The following is a 16122-nucleotide window of genomic DNA, read 5'->3' as shown; positions in this document are numbered from 1 at the left end:
AACAAATGGTACCTAATGAAACTTAAAAGTTTTTGCACAGCAAAGGAGTCCATAAACAAGATGAAAAGATAACCCTCAGAATGGGAGAAGATATTTGCAAATGAAGCAACTGACAAGGGATTAATCTCCAAAATATACAAACAGCTCATGCAGCTCAATATCAAAAAAACAAATAACCCAATCAAAAAATGGGAAGAAGACCCATTTAGACCCATAAAGACTTCTATTTAGGCAGAAGACCTAAATAGACATTTGTCCAAAGAAGACATACAGACGCCCAAGAGGCACATGAAAAGATGCTCAACATCACTAATTATTAGAGAAATGCACATCAAAACTGCAATGAGGTATCACCTCACACTGGTCAGAATGGCCATCATCAAAAATCAAAATGGCCGTCATCAAGCAATAAATGCTGGAGAGGGTGTGAAGAAAAGGGAACCCTCTTACACTGTTGGTGGGATTGTAAATGATACAGCCACTATGGAGAACAGTATGGAGGTTCCTTAAAAAGCTAAAAATAGAACTACCATATGACCCAGCAATCCCACTCCTGGGCATATACCCAGAGAAAACTATAATTCAAAAAGATACATGCACCCCAGTGTTCATTGCAGCACTATTTACAATAGCCAGGACATGTAAGTAACCTAAATGTCCATCAACAGAAGAATGGATAAAGAAGATGTGGTACATATATACAATGGAATATTACTCAGCCATAAAAAGGAACAAAAGTGCTCAATTTGCAGAGACGTGGATGGACCTAGAAACTTATCATACAGAGTGAAGTAAGTCAAAAAGAGAAAAACAAATATCTTATCAATATAATATTGCTTATATGTGGAATCTAGAAAAATGATACAGATGAAGTTATTTGCAAAGCAGAAATAGAGACACAGATGTAGAGAATGGACATATGTCTACCAGGTGGGGGAGGGGAGGGAATGGGATGAATTGGGAGATTGGGATTGACATATATACACTACTATGTATAAAATAGGTAACTAATGAGAACCTACTGTATAGCACAGGGAGCTCTACTCAGTGCTCTGTGTGACCTAAATGGGAAGGAAATCCAAAAAAGAGAGGATATATGTATATGTATAGCTGATTCACTTTGCTGTACAGCAGAAACTAACACAACAGTGTAAAGCAACTATACTCCAATAAAAATTAATAAAAAATTTTAAAAAATATTGTGGAGATATGAACAAAATGAGTTCTAAGTAATGTGCTTAGTTTATTATAGCTTGAGCTTTAAAATATCTTTTCTTGTTCTCCTCCTTATCTTTAAAGTTTATGTGTGTATGTATTTGTGTGGTGGGTAGCTATTATTACTTACCTTTAAAGAATATGATAATCAAATGAGATCATTTCTGTGAGTGTAATTTATAACTGTAAATTGCCATAAGAGGGGTTATTACCATCATTAATATATTTTAATTATTATTATGGGGTATTATTATTGTCAATATATTATTATAATTATTATTATTAAAGATGAGTTGCTATATATCATCAAAAGGAAACAAAAAATAGGCAGATAACATCTTAATATTATTATGAAAATCGTTTTGAACTTGCAGATTCCCAGGAATCCCTGGACTCCACTTGATAATCATCATTCTATGACTCCTTCTCTCAGACATGGCAACTAGATCAAGTGCCTGTCTTCATTTGGGTGAATACAGCATGTAGCAGTGTCCTCAGCTGATGAACAATGGGGATTGTCAAGAGTGTGAGAAATAAAGTGGTTTTTCTTTTAGCCACTGAGATTTTGAGAAGGTTTGGTTGTTATAGCACGATATAGCTCATCCTAATTATTACACTTTCCCAAACCGAAGTGGAAAGGTCCAGATACTTTGTTGAAGCTCTAGCAACCAGAGGAGTGAGCACAAACCTTATTTGCAGCCTATTCAATATTCCTATCTGGTATTTTGAATCTAGAACAGATGTTAAGGAAGAGGTACAGATAAGAGTTTATTCCAGTGGGAAGCTGGCAGAGACCAGTAGCAGCAAAACCGCTGGTACCTGCAGCCTTGTTCACTCCTCATTGTTCAGCTATTGACAGACACATGGCTGTCTGACTTTGCTTGACAAAACTGAATATCTTCTTCCCTGCTTATGATCTTGGTTCTCCAGTCTTCCAGTAAATTTCCTCCCTGTTTAAATTACCCAGAGCTCTATTCTTTGCCTATAAGAACACCATCTAGCTTTGCACAGTCAGATAAGTGAGGTTTTGCTCCTTAGGGGTGTCTCCAAACTTCTTTGATCATATTCCACATCAGGAAAAAATGTGAGCTTATAACCCCAATATATCACCCTGCCAGAAACTTAGATCACTTTTATAGACCAGGTAAATCTTGCTTGATCAGAATTCATTATTCCAAAATTTAACCTCACTATTCTAATTAAATACAAAGTCAGCTGTCTTTTTTTTTTTTTTTTAATAGTTTATTTATTTTTATTTATTTTTGGCTGCGTTGGGTCTTCGTTGGTGTGCATGGGCCTTCTCTAGTTGTGGAGAGTGTGGGCTACTCTTCATTGCGGTGCGCATGCTTACTGTGGTGGCTTCTCTTGTTGCAGAGCACGGGCTCTAGGCTCACGGGCTTCAGTAGTTGTGGCACGCGGGCTCAGTAGTCGTGGCACACGGGCTCACTAGCTCCGCGGCATGTGGGATCTTCCCGGACCAGGGCTCGAACCCGTGTCTCCTGCATTGGCAGGCAGATTCTTAACCACTGTGCCACCAGGGAAGCCCCCCAGCTGTCTTATTGAAATGCAAAATTTTCTAGGTAAGTAATATTTGAAGAAGAAAGCTGCAATTCATTGAATAATTGGCCCTATTGATCTTATCTTCACCAATAAGCATCTTTAAATATAAAATACTAACGTGGTGTTGGAAAATACTATCACAGAATTTTCCAGGCTGATGCTTTGCCGTGGACTATAGGAAAAATCATGCAGAGATAGTATTAGGGTGCAAGCTGTACAAGCTTTGATATCTTCTAACAGAGGGGTTCCAGGGCATGGATTGACTTCCTAAAACCACCTAGCAGGTTGAGTTGAAAAGTATTTTGAAAAATACATCACAAAGTTACTATGGCACTGCAGGCCTACTTCTGCATTGAAGAATGAACTAGTTTAGGTTTTTGTCCTGTTCTCCATCTAGAAGTTGTGCCACTTGAATTGACATTTTAAAATTAAAATTTATTAAAATGAAGCATAATTAAAACAACTTTGAAAATATCAGCTTATTTTCAAACTCATAATTCTTGAACATTTTGAAAAAGATCTTTTATGCTTTTAGAAATTACTGAGTTAGACTATTCCTAAAACACCTTAAAACTGTGCTTTTGTTTTTGCTCTTTCATTGAAAATTACTGAAACTCATTACTTAAGTATATGCTTACAACAGTACCTGATTGCTTTCAAGCTAATTTTCAAGTGAATTGAAACAAAACCCCACATTCCCAGAATACATAATCTTCCATAATTTTGTTTCCAGAATTGTAATTTTATAGTACCCATAAATAATCCATTTAAGGATGGAAAATACACTGTGCCTCAGGGAGTATCCAGATAAGTTGCTTTTATCACAAATATCTGTTTGGTTCTAAAGGCCAAAAAGCTTTTTTTGTAAAAACTATTGGTTTGAGTTGTTGGTGCAATTTTTTTATATATATATAAATTAAACCACAGAACTTGTTATAAAAGCGTGCACGTGACTCTCCAGGCTTCTCTTGTTGGTGACAATCTGGTGGTTTTCTAAAGTGCATCAGCCAGAATGCACATAACCCATCTCAGAAGCGTCATAGTATTCCTGATGTGTGAAGTGGCTCTTTTGAACAATAGGCACAGTGTGTCAGATGGAGATGTAACAGGCAGGAAAATACACATGATCAGAGACCACCAAGAGAACTGCTAGTAATTTCACTGCACCAAGTGTTTGTTTAACTGTGGAAAAAATCTTATTTGGCATAGAAAGTACACTCTTTAGAGAAGCTGACTGCATTGTTGAGGAGATAAATTGCTTTTATGGCTGATGCATTAGACTGAAGCTGGAATTTTTATGAAACCGTTCATTTATTGAAACTACATTGTTGAAAAATCTCAATACTTTAAAGTACATGGTTAAAAATATGTTTCAACGTGATATCTGATTTATCAACTGCATAGTACTGATGACAGAATATTTGAATCAATGATTAGTGAGTTGGTTATCTTTTTGAATTGCAGGTTTTGCTAACTCCTAAACTGACTCCTGTTGTCAGGAGAGGTTTCTGGATGTGGTTATCTTTTTTTTTTTTTTTTTTTTAATTTAATTTCTGGTGCTTTCCAAACTTTTTTTTTTTAAATTAATTAATTAATTTTATTTATTTTTTTTTATTTTTGGCTGTGTTGGGTCTTCGTTTCTGCGTGAGGGCTTTCTTTAGTTGCGGCAAGCGGGGGCCACTCTTCATCGCAGTGTGCGGGCCTCTCACTATCGTGGCCTCTCTTGTTGCGGAGCACAAGCTCCAGACGCACAGGCTCAGTAGTTGTGGCTCACGGACCCAGTTGCTGCGCGGCATGTGGGATCTTCCCAGATCAGGGCTCGAACCCGTGTCCCCTGCATTAGCAGGCAGATTCTCAACCACTGCGCCACCAGGGAAGCCCATGGATGTGGTTATCTTAAAAGGTAGACTCAGTAAAGATTTCTTGGCCTCTTTGTACTCCTTTTCTTTCCATTTGAAGACATCTTAATTCTACTTATAAAAATATTTTCGAAACAGGTTATCATTGACAGCACTAGCGTGCTGACCCCTACAGGAAGAAATAGGGTACTGAATTAAGATAGGAAGGCAAGATCTGTAAGGCAGTGGTCCCCAACCTTTTTGGCGCCAGGGACTGGTTTCATGGAAGACAATTTTTCCATGGCCAGGGGGATGGGGGGGGGGATGTTTCAGGCGGTAATGCGAGCGATGGGGAGAGATGGGGAGCGGCAGATGACGCTTCGCTTGCTCACCAGTCACCTCTTGCTGTGCGGCCCGGTTCCTAACAGGCCACGGACTGCCACCAGTCTGCCACCCCAGGGGGTTGGGGACCCCTGCTCTAATGGATACCAGCTATCACCAGTCAGTCCAATGGTGATTATAAACCTGTGTTCTTCAGGTGCAATTGACAGTATGCCAATTGTCAGCATGAGAGATGTTTATATCTAATAATTAAGAAACATACATAAGTGCTTCCTTGTTCATACTATTTGAATTTCTTCTGATTTCTTCCATTTTGAGAGTCTACTGAGGAAATAGAAGCCTGATTAGATTTCTTGCCTTCTGGTCCCCTCAGTATCTGACCCTTGGGAATGAGTTCTGAGTGGGAAACATTAACCAGATATATGGGTATAGTCATCTTCTGGCAAGTAGAATGTTGGCATTACAGTAAGTCCCTTACATATGAACGAGTTCCGTTCTGAGAGTGCATTCGTAAGTCCAGTTTTGTTCATAAGTACAACGAAGTTAGCCTAGGTACCCGACTAACACAATCGGCTATATAGTATTGTATTATAATAGGTTTATAATACTTTTCGCACAATTAATACATAAAAACAAACACAAAAAATAAAGAAAACATTTTTAATCTTACAGCACAGTACCTTGAAAAGTACAGTAGTACAGTACAACAGCTGGCATACAGGGTCTGGCATCGAGTGAACAGGCAAGAAGAGTTACTGACTGGAGGAGGGAGAGGAGGTGGGAGATGGTAGAGCTGAAGGATCGTCAGCAATAGGAGACAGAGGGCAAGCTGCAATTTCACTCAGGCCTGATATTGATGGCACAGGTTCTGGTTCCTTGCTGGAACCAGATGCATGTTTGCATCTTTGAAAGTTCGAAACTTGAAGGTTCATGTGTAGGGGACTTACTGTATTACCTGCAGTTAGCAAGTGTCTTCCCATAAGTTATTTTTCTGCTCTTGTATCTTGAAAATCTTTAAAACCTTGACTATCTGATTTTTAATTACATCTGTACCTTCTTGGTTGATTGAGAGAAGCCCCCTGAACCTACTTCAGGTAACTGGCATGTGTGCATGTGTCCCCAGGAATGTGAAGTAAATGACTGAGCCATTTGAGTTATGAGGTTTCCAGACACTACAGTTTAGGCTTGAGTGCTTTCATCGTGCTGCTCCTCCTTTCATACTTTTCTTTCTGCAAGAGGTTTCTTCATACAAGGATGAAGCTGTCATCATTTTTTATACTTTGAAGGCTTATGCTCATTACTGACGATTCATGGCTTGCCAGGATGAACCAGTATTAGCTGTTCTGTCTTGCAAGCCCCGTGCATTAACATTGGCTGTACTGGTGATCACAGGGACTAAGGGCCGCACTCTTTCTTGGGACAGCCAGCAGGGGCGAATCAATCACATCCTGTTGTGCTTGCATCTGTATGCAGATTGCCTTTGCACAGCATGACTTAGTAAAAAATGGTCGGTCGTGGTGGTATTATTTTATTATAATTATGATGATTTTTTTTGGTTGCATTAGCATCAGCCTCAACTGCGCAATAAAATAATTCTTGGCAACTGCATAGAAAGTGTGAGACCTGCCGTCACTTGACTCCTTCCGATGGTTTAAAGTCAGGCAGATATAAAGGGTTTTCAATAAAAATAAATTTGAAAATACATAACTACTGAGGGAAATAAAACGTTGACTATTTTTACAGGATAAACCCCATTTTAAGAAAGCATCTTATTTTATTTTTTTAAGTATGTCTCTCAGTCTTCCCTTAGAAATAACACAACTTTATTTAAAAATTTCCCTGAAGAAATTTGAAATTCTATAAAATCACTGTTTAGAGTCTTTGTTGGGTTACTATTTCAAAATAACAAGGTTTTACCCCCGTGGGTATGTTCTGTAGCATTACATCTCTCCAAGCAACCTACTAATCTTGTCTATTAGATGGGAATTTTTTAAAGAACTGTGTTCCCTTTTAAACAGAAAACTACTGTCCACATATTCTGCTGTTCTTCAAATTGTAGGACCACATGGAGAGAGAGATCCAAATCCTACTAAAGTACTTTAGTTTCCATCTTTTTCATGCTCTAGAAATGGAATCCATTAGAAGCCAACAAAGCCCATGTGTATTGCTGTCCCTCCTGTCAGCACACTGCATTTCGATAATTCAGCCAGAAGGCATTTTTATAAAAACAGCCTTCAAGATCTATTCTTGAAAAGGCATTTGTATACTCATTATGCAATTCTGTCATTTGTCAATAGGGAGTTCTGTAAATAAAGCACTGAGGTCTAAACTGTAGTAGCTGATGGCAGTAATCTTGGACAGAGCAATTTCTTTTTCTTTATATATCTTAATAGTTCACAGCCGGTCTTGAAATAATGCTCTTAAGGCTTCGTTACTGTTGGTAGCGGCTGGATATTTGAACGGTAAAACCATAATGGCTCAGAGACTTTCTGGTAAAAACTGTTGTTTATTATTTCCATAACCACCTGTCCAACTGTCCTGAACATTTTTTACTCTAAGATAAACAATATGGAAATCTATTTACCTTAAATTTATAACCATGCTGTCATTTACATTACATAATTACAATTTCTCTATATCCTGTAAACATTAAACATTTATGAGTGCGTAATTTGCTAGATAACATAATTAAAATGTAATTCCTGAGCTGAGACTTGAAGTACGAATAGAAATTTGTTGGCCCATCCCAGCATAAGGAGACACACACATACACACACACACACACACACACACACACACACACACAGAGAGACAGATTTGGAGGATGGGCAGAACATGGGGAAATGCAGCGTATTAGTACTTCAGATGGGCTATTTTGGCAGGTGCCTGTAGTGGGCAGTATTTCTGAAGATAAAGATACATAAGCAGGGACCTGACAAAGGGCCTGGACCAAAAAATTTTAGATTTTATTTTGCAGGGATTAGGGTCCTTTGAGGGATTTTTTCAGGAGATAAGTGATGTGATCCAAATTTGCCTATTAGGCAGAGCATTACAGCAACAGTATAAAGGTAAGCCATTATTTTATTCTGTTGCTTGGCTGGTTTAAATAACCATAGCCTCATTGGTCAGATTGCAAATAAAAATGCATATGTTCCCTTTGTAAATAGCTGCATGCTAGCTCTTGGCATAGAGCATTACATTTTAAAAATTTTAGCCAGTTAACTCCTCTAATACAGACCAAACTTTGTTGAAAATATGAAAGTTAAACCCTGGTTTTATACCTTCCTTAAAACCCAATTATAAAAACTTTTTAGAAGAAAGCTAGCCGCAACAAAACCCCATACATTTTAAAGCAATTTATTTTATGATGTTGGAATTTTCAAAACAGCCTAGACAAGAATTGTTTTGATTTTTTAATATTAAACATCATGATATAATTAACTAACATAAGTAAAATAATATTTTTGAAAAATGAATCCTAGCAATGAACTATCTGTAGTAAATATTTAAAAGTACTCCCAAACTGCATTTTATTATTCTTATCCACATGCACACCTTTTAAATAATCTGGCCTAAAACATATAATAATAAAAACAAAAGTGGATCATGACTTTGTTTTGTCTTTAGATCCCTGACCTTGAATATAGTAGGTATTTAATAAATGTCTATTTTATGTATATATTAACAAATACCATGTAGGTCTAATTATGTGCAAGATACTTTTCCCAGCAGTTTTAAACTTATTAACTAATTTAATTAAAAAATAAATTAATGGATGACTAAAAATTAAGAAGATATCAAAGCTCAAATATTTTTCCCCATTCTTGAGAGATTGAGCACTCTATTGCCATGCTGTGTATGGACCCCTCACCTACTTATAAAAGTGGGCAAAGTGTTTTACATTTGGTTCTTTTCACATGCATATCATGTGATCTTCATAACAATCCTGGGCCTGATGTTATTACCAGAGAGGTAAATATAAAAGAAGCAGAGATAAGAGAAGGAACTTTTTCTTCTGAAACCTAATCTTTTTACCTTTCTTGTTTTAAAATTTTATTGTGGTAAGAACACAACATAAGATCTACTCTCTTAACAAATTTTTAATTATCCAACACTGTATTGTTAATAATAGATGCAATGTTGTACAGCAGATCTCTAGAACTTAACTCTTGCTGAACTGAAACTTTATGCCTGTTGATTAGTAACTGCCCATGTTCTCCTCCTCCTAGCCCCTGGCAAACACCATTCCACTCTTTGATTCTATGAATTTGACTATTTTAGGTACCTCATATAAGTGGAATCATGTAGTATTCATCTTTCTGTAACTGATGTATTTCACTTAGCATAATGTCTTCAGGGTTCATCCATGTTGCTACAAAAGTCAGGATTTCCTTCTTTTTAAGGCTGAATAATATTCCATTATATATATTATATTCTATAATATTCCATCATATATATATATATATCACATTTTCTTTATCCATTCACCTGTCAATTGACATTCAGGTTGTTTCTACATCTTGGCTATTATGAATAATGCTGAAGTGAACTTGGGAGGGCTAATGGTCCTTTGAGATCCTGATTTCAGTTCTTTTGAATAAATACCCAGAGTGAAATTGATTGCTGGATCATAAAGTAGCTCTGTTTTTAATTTTTTGAGGAACGTCCTTAATGTTTTCCATAGCAACTGCACCATTTTGCATTCTCAGCAACAGTGTACAAGGGTTCTGATTTCTCCACATCCTCCCCAAAACTTGTCTTTGTTTTTTGATAATAGCCATCCTGACAGGTGTAATGTGATATGTCATGTGGTTTTGATTTACATTTAACTTGCTGATTAGTGATGATGATCATTTTTTCATATACTTGTTTGCCTTTTGTATGTCTTTTTTTGAGAAATGTCTGTTCGATTCCTTAGCCCATTGGCTTACAGTTATTTTAATAGGGTTTTTAGTGGTTTTGCTATTGATTTTTAGGAGTTCTTCATATATTTTGGGGATTAACCTCTTGTCACATGTATGGTTTGCAAATGTTTTCTCCCATTCCATAAGTTGCCTTTTCATTATGTTGATTGTTTCCTTTGCTGGGTAGAAGCTTTTTAGTTTGATGTAATCCCACTTTAGTTGTTGTTGTTGTTCTTGTTGCCTGTGTTTTTGGTGTCACATTCATAAAATTATTGCCAAAACAAATGTCATGAAGCCTTTCTCCTATGTTTTCTTCTAGGAGTTTTATGGTTTTGGGTCTTATGTTCAAAAATCCATTTTGAATTGATTTTATGTATGGTATAAGATAGAAGTTCAATTTCATTCTTTTGCATGTGAATATCTAGTTTTCACAACACCATTTGTTGAAGAGACTGTCCTTTCTTGATTTTGTATTTTTAGCATGATTGACTATACACATAATAGTTTTACTTCTGGGCTATCTGTTCTATTGGTCTATATGTCTTTCTTTTTGCCAGTACAATACTGTTTTGATTACTGTAGCTTTGTAATATATTTTGAAGTCAGGAGTTGTGATATCTCCTGCTTTGTTCTTCTTTCTCAAGATTATTTGGCTATTCATGGTCTTTTGTGGTTCCATATGAATTATTGAATTTTTTTTTTATTTCTGTAAAATTGCTATTAGGATTTTGATAAGGATTGCATTGAACCTGTAGATTGCTTCGGGTATGAACATTTTAATAATATTAAATCTTCTGATAATACAAATATGAGTTATCTTCCCATCTGTTTTTGTCTTCTTTATTCCTTTTACATTTCTTCTATCCAGGGGAAAGACAGGGCCAGAGGAAGACCAGTTTAGGCCCTCTAAAGGTGCTCTTTATCAGACTGCTTCCAAAATAGATTTTGCTTTTTTCTCCTCTCTGTATTCTACACATCCTATAAGGCTGATTTTAATATCATATATCTGGCCAAATTACCCCTTGTTATCTCTCTCTTCTAAACGCTTTATATATATTTCTGTTGTTTTACATATTACTAGTCACTTAATTATACCTCAATCCTTGTTAAGACTTAAAAGGCCTAGAATTAAACTTTGGATTGATTTATTCATTAAGTGATCAATTAATTTCTTTTTTCAAATCATATTTTCTGAACACTTCTTGTATGCTGGGGAGTGACCCCAGGAATAGAGAATCTATTAGGTAAGACCCCACTGTGTAGTAATAACTATTTAAGAGCTGTATGCAAGGCTCTACCTCACTAACTTTGGCCAAATCACACCAATAATCTAAGGCTCTTTGTCTTCATTTTCTACTGATAAAATGAGGATAATAATATTTGTCCTCCTACCTAGAAACAGAGTTGGGATGCTAATTAAATAGGGTAACAGATAATAAAAAGCATTTCCTAAACCCAAAAGCACTGTGTTAAACAAATGATTTAGTAGCTCACTGCTTCTCAAAGTTTTTTGTTTACTAAATAGTTTGTTCTTTTGTAAGAATCTGAAAACCACTTCTCTATAGTTTCTCCTAGTGAATATTCCTTTGTTTTCATGGAGTCAAGTGAACATATCTTCCTTTTTCCTCTACAATTTTGTAAGATAGCTATCATGACTTTTCTTAATTTTCTTCGTGAAGATGAATATTTCAAGTGTGCATATCTTTTAAAATTTTTATATGAAACAGTTTTAAATCTCTTGCCATTGCCACTCTCCTCTATATACCCTCAAGTGTTCTTTTTTTAATTAGTAGATTTTAATTTTTCAGAGTAATTTTAGGTGTTTAAGACATTGAGTAGAAAATTCAGAGAGTTTCCATATATCCACTCTCCTCCCTAACACAGTTTTAAGTTTGATTTTTCTATCCTATGTGGTTGTCAAAATTGGACACATTATTCCAGATGTGATCAAGAACTTCAGTTTACATGGAGTCTAGGGACGGAGAGGACTCAAATGTGCACCCAAATTTCTGACTTGTATAATTGAATGGGTGATGCAGTCATTTATTCATATAGATCTCTGGGGAAAAAAGAGCAGAGTTGAGACGGTACAGGATGATTTCAGTTTTTGACATATTATGTTGGAGGCATCTGTGAAATACCCATGGAGACATTTCCATGAGACACCTGGGTTGAGATGATGGAGCTCTGGGGGAAAAGCTCTTGTGAAAAGGGACAGCATGAAACTAGCTTACACCCCTGAAGGAATGTGGTGAAGAGGGAGAACAAAGAGGAGCTAGTAGAGGACCTAGGAAAGACTGAAGGAACAATTGAGGAGGTGAATGTTTCAAGAAAAACCAGATTTTTGTTGCTTTTGTTATGTTTTCTTGCAGAGAAGTCACATGAGTTAAAGGGTTTTTGCGTTTGGTTTGGTGGTTTTGGATTCAGTAGATTCAGCTGAGCTTTCACAGCTCAGTCAAAAGTGGGTTCAAGAGTTACGGGACATATACTACAAAGCTATAGGAATCAAGAGAGTATGGTACTGGCACAAAAACAGAAATATAGATCAATGGAACAGGATAGAAAGCCCAGAGATAAACCCATGCACATATGGTCACCTTAACTTTGATAAAGGAGGCAAGAATATGCAATGGAGAAAAGACAGGCTCTTCAATAAGTGTTGCTGGGAAAACTGGACAGCTGCATGTAAAATAATGAAATTAGAACATTCCCTAACACCATACACAAAAATAAACTCAAATTGGATTAAAGACCTAAAGGTAAGGCCAGACACTATAAAACTTAGAGGAAAACATAGGCAGAACACTCTATGACATAAATCACAGCAAGGTCCTATTTTTCCTTTTCCAAGAAATGGAAATAAAAACAAAAATAACCAAATGGGACCTAATGAAACGTAAAAGCTTTTGCACAGCAAAGGAAACCATAAACAAGACAAAAAGACAACCCTCAGAATGGGAGATAATATTTGCAAATGAAGCAACTGACAAAGGATTAATCTCCAAAATTTACAAGCAGCTCATGCAGCTCAATATCAAAAAAACAAACACCCCAATCCAAAAACGGGCAGAACACCTGAATAGACATTTCTCCAACGAAGATGTACAGATTGCCAACAAACACATGAAAGGATGCTTAACATCACTAATCATTAGAGAAATGCAAATCAAAACTATAATGAGGTATCACCTTACACTGGTCAGAATGGCCATCATCAAAAAATCTACAGAGAGACCTTCAAGATGGCGGAAGAGTAAGACGTGAAGATCACCTTCCTCCCCACAAATACATCAGAAATACATCTACATGTGGAACAACTCCTTCAGAACACCTACTGAACACTGGCAGAAGACCTCAGACTTCCCAAAAGGCAAAAAAAAAAATCCCCACGTACCTGGGTAGGGCAAAAGAAAAAAGAAAAAACAGACAAAAAAAATAGGGACAGGACCTGCACCTTGGGGAGGGAGCTGTGAAAGAGGAAAAGTTTCCACACACTAGGAAGCCCCTTTGCGGGCGGAGACTGGGGGTGGTGAGGGGGAAGCTTCGGAGCCACAGAAGAGAGCGCAGCAACAGGGGTGCAGAGGGCAAAGCGGAGAGATTTCTGCACAGGGGATCGGTGCTGACCAGCACTCACCAGCCTGAGAGGCTTGTGTGCTCACCCACTGGGGCGGATGGGGGCTGGGAGCTGAGGCTCAGGCTTCGGAGTTCAGATCCCAAGGAGAGGACTGGGGTTGCCTGCATGAACACAGCCTGAAGGGGGCTAGTGTGCCACAGTTAGCCAGAAGGGACTCTGGGGAAAAGTCTGGACCTGCCTAAGAGGCAAGAGACAATTATTTCGGGGTGCGCCAGGAGAGGGGATTCAGAGCACCGCCTAGACCAGCTCCAGAGACGGGCACGAGCCGCGGCTATCAGTGTGGACACCAGAGATGGGCATGAGACGCTAAGGCTGCTGCTGCAGCCACCAAGAAGCCTGTGTGCAAGCACAGGTCACTATCTACACCTCCCCTACTGGGAGCCTGTGCAGCCCACCACTGCTAGGGTCCTGTGATCCAGGGACAAATTCCCCGGGAGAACACATGGTGCGCCTCAGCCTGTTGCAACGTCACACTTGCCTCTGCTGCTGGAGGCTCGCCCCGCATTCCATACCCCTCCCTCCCCCTGGCCTGAGTGAGCCAGAGCCCCCTAATCAGCTGCTGCTTTAATGCCGTCCTGTATGAGCAAAGAAAAGATGTCCTCAGGCGACCTACACACAGAGACGGGGTCAAATCCAAAGCTGAACCCCAGGAGCTGTGCGAACAAAGAAGAGAAAGGGAAATTTCTCCCAGCAGCCTCAGGAGCAGTGGATTAAATCTCCACAATCAACGTGATGTACCCTGCATCTCTGGAATACCTGAATAGACAATGAATCATCCCAAAATTGAGGCAGTGGACATTGGGAGCAATGATGTATATATTTATTTCCTTTTTCTCTTTTTGTGAGTGTGTAGGTGTATGCTTCCTTGTGTGATTTTCTCCATAAAGCTTTGCTTTTATCATCTGTCCTAGGGCTGTGTCTGTCCGTTTTTTTATTTGTTTTTGTTGGGTTTTTTTTTTAGTATAGTTTTTAGCACTTGTTATCATTGGTGGATTTGCTTCTTGGTTTGGTTGCTCTCTTCTTTCTTTTTTATTTCTATTTTTTATTACTTTTAAATTTTTTTATTTTTAATAATTATTTTTTATTTTAATAACTTTATTTTATTTTACTCTTTTCTTTCTTTTTTCTTTTTTTGTCCCTTTTCTTCTGAGCCGTTTGGCTGATAGGGTCTTGGGGCTCCAGTTGGGTGCCTGGCCTGTGCCTCTGAGATGGGAGAGCCGCCTTCAGGATATTGGTCCACCAGAGACCTCCCGGCTCCACATAGTATCAAATGGCAAAAGCACTCCCAGAGATCTCCATCTCAATGCTAAGACCCAGCTCCACTAAACGACCAGCAAGGTACAGTGCTGGACACCCTATGCCAAACAACTAGCAACACAGGAACAGAACCCCACCCATTAGCAGAGAGGCTGCCTAAAATCATAATAAGGTCACAGACACCCCAAAACACACCACTGGATGTGGTCCTGCCCACCAGAAAGACAAGATCCAGCCTCCTCCACCAGAACACAGGCACCAGTTCCCTCCACCAGGAAGCGTACACATCCCACTGTACCAACATTAGCCACTGGGGGCAGACACCAAAAACAACGGGAACTATGAATCTGCAACCTGCAAAAAGGAGACCCCAGACCCCAAACACAGTAAGTTAAGCAAAATGAAAAGACAGAGAAACACACAGCAGATGAAGGAGCAAGGTAAAAACTCACCAGACCAAACAAATGAAGAGAAAATAGGCAATCTACCTGAAAAAGAATTCAGAGTAATCATAGTAAAGATGATCCAAAATCCTGGAAATAAAATGGAGAAAATACAGGAAATGTTTAACAAGGACCTAGAAGAACTAAAGATCAAACAACAATGATTAACAACACAATAAATAGAATTAAAAATTCTCTAGAAGGAATCAATAGCAGAATAACTGAGACAGAAGAACAGATAAGTGACCTGGAAGATAAAATAGTGGAAATAACTACCGCAGAGCAGAATAAAGAAAAAAGAATGTAAAGAATTGAGGACAGTCTCAGAGACCTCTCAGACAGCATTAAATGCACCAACATTCGAATTATAGGGGTCCCAGAAGACAAAGAGAAAAAGAAAGGGACTGAGAAAATATTTGAAGAGATTATAGTTGAAAACTTCCCTAATGTGGGAAAGGAAACAGTCAATCAAATCCAGAAAGTACAGAGCATCCCATACAGGATAAATCCAAGGAGAAACACATCAAGACACATGTAAATCAAACTATCAAATATTAAATACAAAGAAAAAATATTAAAAGCAGCAAGGGAAAAGCAACAAATAACATATAAGGGAATCCCCATAAGGTTAACAGCTGACCTTTCAGCAGAAACTCTGCAAGCCAGAAGGGAGTGGCAGGACATATTTAAAGTGATGAAAGGGAAAAACCTACACACAAGATTACTCTACCCAGCAAGGATCTCATTCAGATTTGATGGAGAAATTAAAACCTTTACAGACAAGCAAAAGTTAAGAGAATTCAGCACCACCAAATCAGCTTTACAACAAATACTAAAGGAACTTCTCCAAGCAGGAAACACAAGAGACCTACAATAACAAACCCAAAACAATTAAGAAAATGGTAATAGGAACATACATATCAATAAGT

At 38.0% G+C, this 16122-nt stretch overlaps 1 protein-coding gene across 3 annotated transcripts in view; it reads left to right on the top strand.

Moving 5' to 3' along the window:
- SLIT2 (slit guidance ligand 2) overlaps window positions 1-16122 on the top strand; it is a 386465-nt gene that overhangs the window by 143932 nt on the left and 226411 nt on the right. The gene's annotated exons all lie outside the window — the stretch shown is intronic.

This window comes from Balaenoptera acutorostrata, chromosome 5 (assembly GCF_949987535.1).
Source record: "Balaenoptera acutorostrata chromosome 5, mBalAcu1.1, whole genome shotgun sequence".
NCBI classification, from domain to species: domain Eukaryota; kingdom Metazoa; phylum Chordata; class Mammalia; order Artiodactyla; family Balaenopteridae; genus Balaenoptera; species Balaenoptera acutorostrata.
The sequence above is the reverse complement of the archived record's forward strand: the minus strand, read 5'-3'. Positions and strand labels throughout refer to the sequence as shown.